This window comes from Peromyscus maniculatus, chromosome 15, assembly GCF_049852395.1.
Source record: "Peromyscus maniculatus bairdii isolate BWxNUB_F1_BW_parent chromosome 15, HU_Pman_BW_mat_3.1, whole genome shotgun sequence".
In the NCBI taxonomy this organism is placed as follows: Eukaryota; Metazoa; Chordata; class Mammalia; order Rodentia; family Cricetidae; genus Peromyscus; species Peromyscus maniculatus.
The window spans coordinates 30,866,349-30,871,427 of NC_134866.1; the positions used below are offsets into that span (position 1 = coordinate 30,866,349).

The window sequence follows — 5,079 nt, forward strand, 5'->3', positions numbered from 1 at the left end:
TCTTCCCTTTTAAACGCAAGTTGGTACTGAATTTTTGGCACTTACAAATCCATCACTTTAAAAAGAGAGGACAAAAGTAATAAGCAGGTCCAGATTTGTGTTCGGTGCCCAAAAAAATATGCAGTTTCTCCACTTTAATCTGATCCAGCCAAATGGCCAGTCCAATGTGCAACATATGTCCAGCCAACTGGTTGGAGTCCATGCATTCAGTTCCTTCTGTAGATTAATGAGATTGTGGCATTGTTAAAAAGAAACAGAAAAATGCTAATTTGACATCTACTATGATATACTTTACAGTTTGGGGGCTTTCTGCATTTTAAGACATTTTTAATTACTTTGTTATGCTGTGCCAATGAGGACCATATGCCCATTCTTGTCCCTCCACGGCTGTCTTCACAGTCACCTGCGCATTCCCAGGCTATGCAGACGACAGAGACCTTGCTTACCGTAGCCTCTGCTAGAAGAAGAAGAAGAAGAAGAAGAAGAAGAAGAAGAAGAAAGTAGCCTTCTCCTTTATCTGTGCGGGAGCCCTCTGGTTGAAGCTGTTTCTGAAGCAAAGAAAAATCACCTATGTATTGGAAGCTAAAAGATGAACTGACCATGAAAAGACCACTTTAAAATAGTAACAGTTTGACTGCTTTTAAAAAGAAATCCACATAGCAATACTCAGTATAAGTCCCCTGTGACTTAGGAAAAAACTGGAATGTTACCCATACAGTGTACATTATCTGCATTTAAAAATATTCTTAGTGGTTCTGCAGTTTGCGCTGGGCTGTGTGCTACCGCACTGCCCTGAAGGGTGTTGGAGATGATTGATGTGACATGTGCTAACACGCAGGACATTATTCTGTCCTTTGCAAATGCTCTGAGCAACCCCTAAACTTAGCACAGCAGAGCTGTGCCTTCCTGCTTTGATCCTGCAGAGAGCCTTGACTCGCTGTCATCTGGTTTGTGGTGGTAGGTTTAACGATGCGCGGGATAGAGGGCAGCGTGCCTTACCCCTCCCAAGCTTTTCCTAGGCGTCTATGTGGACCTGACTCTCAAAAAGTGAAAGCAAGCTGGGGACAGGGCTCAGGCTGTGAAGAGCTGGCCCAGCTCAGCACACATGGGGGCCTGAGTTTGGATCTCCAGCAATCATGTCCAAGTTACCTGTACGCAATCCGAGCACCGGGACAGAGAGATAGGGTGTGCCCAGAGCTCATTGGCTAATCAGTCTAGACCAATCAATAAGCTCCACTGTCAGAGAGACCCTGTCTCAAGAACTAAGGAGGAGAGCAGTTGAGGAAGGACACCTGATGTTGACTCTGGCCTCCGCATACGTGTTCATACAATGCACAAGTGCACGAACCCACAGAGAGGAAGAGAGGGAGGAGAGGAAGGAGAGAGAGAGGGAAGGAGGAATGAGGGAAAGAAGGAAGGAAGACTATGCTAACAGCTTGACACTTAGGAGGCACCTACTGTAGGCCAGCAATTATTCTAAGTACATTGCCAAATGAACTCACTTAATCCTCTACTGTGAGACTGATACTATTACGAGCACACCTCTCTCTCTCTCTCTCTCTCTCTCTCTCTCTCTCTCTCTCTCTCTCTCTCTCTCTCTCTCTCCTCTCTCTCTCTCTCTCTCTCTCTCGACAGGATTTCTCTGAGTAGTCCTGACTGTCCTGGAACTCACTCTGTAGACCAGGCTGGCCTCAAACTCACAGAGATCCGCCTGCCTCTGCCTCTGCCTCTGCCTCCTGAGTGCGGGGACTAAAGGTGTGCGCCACCACTGCCCAGCTTGGCATCACTTTCTTACAGAGAAGAACACAGAGGTACAAAAAATGTTAAGCAGCCCGCCCAATGTCACCCGGCTGGACGTTGTCAGGATCACAATTTGAGCTGAGGGAGTGTGAGACAGACTGTGCCCTTAGCTGCTATATAGCATGAAAAGAAAAATAAGAGTAAAAACAACCCATCCCACTGAAAATATAAAGAGCATAATTTCCATCACGACTTCCCTTGAGCAATTGTTGAGGGTATTTGTTTACTACAAAGGCATTTTAACATCTTAAGATTCCCAAATATAAAGTAATGGTGCATCCACTTAGTTAGGCATTGGTGTTGGTGGCAACTGTTCTGTTCAGCAAGGTGGCGTGCAAGACAACGGCGTGAAACAAACCCACACAGACGCCCCTCACACCCACCCAGCAAGAACACACAGGGACGACAAGGCAACTCTTCTCTGCCACCCAGCACCTGTTCCTTTCCCAAGCAGGAAAGCAAGCGGGTGCTTCTCACCTGCCTGGTTTCTGGAGGACGACAGCAGGCTCCCGTGGGTAGTGGAGCAGGGCATCCTCTGCTCACCCGCAGGCCTGGCACAGACTTGCCAGAGACAATGTCAACCCCAGGACAGTGGGAGCAGGGACCCGGGGACTGGAGAGTCGTTGCAAATTTGCTCTGAAGGACAAGCGCCACCCTCCCCCAGGCAAGGGGAAGAGGAGGAACATGCCTTCTTCCTCTCTAGGCCTGCTGCAGCCCCAGGAGATCCTAAAAGGCAAAGTTCTAAGGAGGTAAGGAATGGGACTAACGTTTTTCTTCTCTTCTTGCCCGCAGGATGATGTTTCCTGACGTGGTGGGCACTGGCCGCTGGTGAGCTCCAGAGTCGGACGGGACAAGGCGACAAATTCCAATTCTCCTCTTTCCGCTCGTGGAGAAGACACTACGCCTGCTTTGGCTTTGTTCACACTACATTTTTCTTGGGAATACACACTACATTTTCCCGGAAACCTCAACCCTGAATCTGAGCTCTATATGACAACCCACAGGACTTAGCCCAGGTTACCTTCCTCTTTTTATGTCTCCCTCAAAATCTCTATTGCAGACAGAATTGATGCTTAAGGAACGTATTAGCTCTACCCACCCCCCAACCCCCCAACCCCCCCACCCATCAACCCCCCCACCCCCCCCACTCCCCGCCCTTGGCACTTTCTGTTTCCTCTGCCTGAAATACTTTCCTTTCTCCTCCCTTTTGATTTAACCTTGCGAACTCCTACTCAACCTTTGGGTTTCGGGTAACCTCGCTTGCCCTGAGGAGCCTCCCTGATTATTTCCAACGTGCTCCCAGGAACCAACCGTGTGTGCTTACTCTCGGGGAGCAGTTATAACCTTACATCTTAATGTAGTACTGAGAACCAAGCCTGGTGCTGTGTATATTTGTTTCTCAGTGCATCATCGCTGTGCTGCCATTGTCTCCTGGGCACGGGTGTACTTTCCAGTGAGCACTGACAGCAGTCTGTTACATCTTTCTTATACCTCCTGTATTTCGCTTGCCAGCTAGATGGTAAGTCCCATGAGGGCACGGCTTCTGTGCCTTGTGGTTGTCCTACCCCAGCTTAGTGTCTAGCACATACAACGAACTGAATAAACAAGGATAAGCATCTCTGCATCTCAGTGTCCCCTTCTACAAAACTGAGGAAACAATATTCATATCAAGAAATGTGCATGCGTACACACGTGCGTGTGTTTGTGTGTATGTGTGTTTATGTGTACTAAATGAAATAGTACTACAGTGTACCTGACATGAGAGAGAGAAATCAATGAACAGAATTGTGCTGCGAGTTCAACCTGTGCTTTTGACCCATCCTATAAATTCCGAGGAAGACTTGTGTTCCTCAGGTTGCCTACACGTCATTGTAGAAATGCTACTCTCCCTACTTACAGAGCTTCAGGTAAATCTGTGTTTCGGGACCATTGTGAGTCAATCAGGCAATACTGTGTCTTAGTCGTTACCCATAGACTAGATCCTCAAATACACTATTCACACACCTCTTGAGATCCAAAATAATAAAATCTAGCTGAGTATAGTGGCACATACCTGTAATCCCTGGATTTGGGAGGCAGAAAAGTAGGAGAACTGTCCCAAGTATGAGGCCTGGCTGGGTTTTTTTCTGAGGCAGCCAGGGCTTCACAGTGAAACCCTGTCTTAAAAATAAATAAATAAAATCTTGTATACAACCATGATAGTCATTTTCAATAGTAGTTTATTTACAGCCTCTTTCCCCTCCCCCTCTTGCCCCCCTTCTCTCTCTCTCTCTCCCTCTCTCTCTCTCTCTCTCTCTCCCTCTCTCTCTCTCTCCCTCTCTCTCTCTCTCTCTCCCCCTCTCTCTCTCCCTCTCTCTCTCTCTCTCTCTCTCTCTCTCTCTCTCTCTCTCTCTCTCTCACACACACACACACACACACACACACACACACACACACACACACGAGAAAGAGAGAGAGAAAGGAGAGAGAGTCAGAGAGTCTCTGGGAAACACTAAAACATTTTTGAAGGACAAAGGGTTAGTCAGCTAATCTCTTCAGCCACTGAGGGATACCTGGTGCCAGCTAGAAGCTGAATCAGAGACAAAAGCCGATGAGACACGAGATGTGTCCTTGGGGAAGTCCCCTTCTATTGATAGGACTGGGCACAAGAACAATCATTCCACAGGTGGAACAGAGAAAACTCAGGGTAGTACCACAGCCTCCCAGAAGAGGGAGTTAGAGAACAACCTAGTCAGAAATGGCGTTTGCTAGCAAGCTCAGTTTCACTTCTCTCCCTGTGTCCTCTGGGATGATGGGGAATAGTTCATCAGCATCTTTCTCATAATCACTGCTTCCATACATCATAAAGGCCAGCTCGACTGAACAAAGAAGTCACTGAGGACGTGGTTCTCATCTGAATATCTTGCTGTCACTAAAAGTCTACAAGGCAGGGCTTGGAACCTGTCCAGCTTGGCTGACAGGATTTCTCAGCACTGGTCATGCTATTCCACCGCTATGGGTGGCTGTGTGAATGCGGCACTGAATTTCTTTCCTCCACAGGCTACTTTAAGTGCTGACCTGGCCTTCACCTCTCCTGATACTTTGTTTTGTAGCTTGAAAAGCAAGACTCAAATAAGATTCAGAGTGGTCACTAAGTGCAAAGAGAACAGTGCAACCTAATTATGTGCAACAAAGTGTCCAGTCGGAAGCAGCGCATCTCTTTCTGTTACAAGCAGGGCTTCAGAGGAAAGCACATGGGACAGTCTACTGCCAGAGCCAGCCTTGTGAACAGGTGGCCGG

At 47.6% G+C, this 5,079-nt stretch overlaps 1 long non-coding RNA gene across 1 annotated transcript; it reads right to left on the reverse strand.

The window, feature by feature from the left end:
• Window positions 1–483: 483 nt before the first annotated feature.
• LOC143268658 (uncharacterized) lies at window positions 484–4,712 on the reverse strand. The gene is made up of 3 exons (XR_013044709.1): window positions 4,353–4,712; window positions 3,854–3,956; window positions 484–548 (listed from the first exon to the last, which is right to left on the reverse strand). It is a non-coding gene; the product is annotated as an uncharacterized LOC143268658 (long non-coding RNA).
• Between the last annotated feature and the right edge of the window lie 367 nt (window positions 4,713–5,079).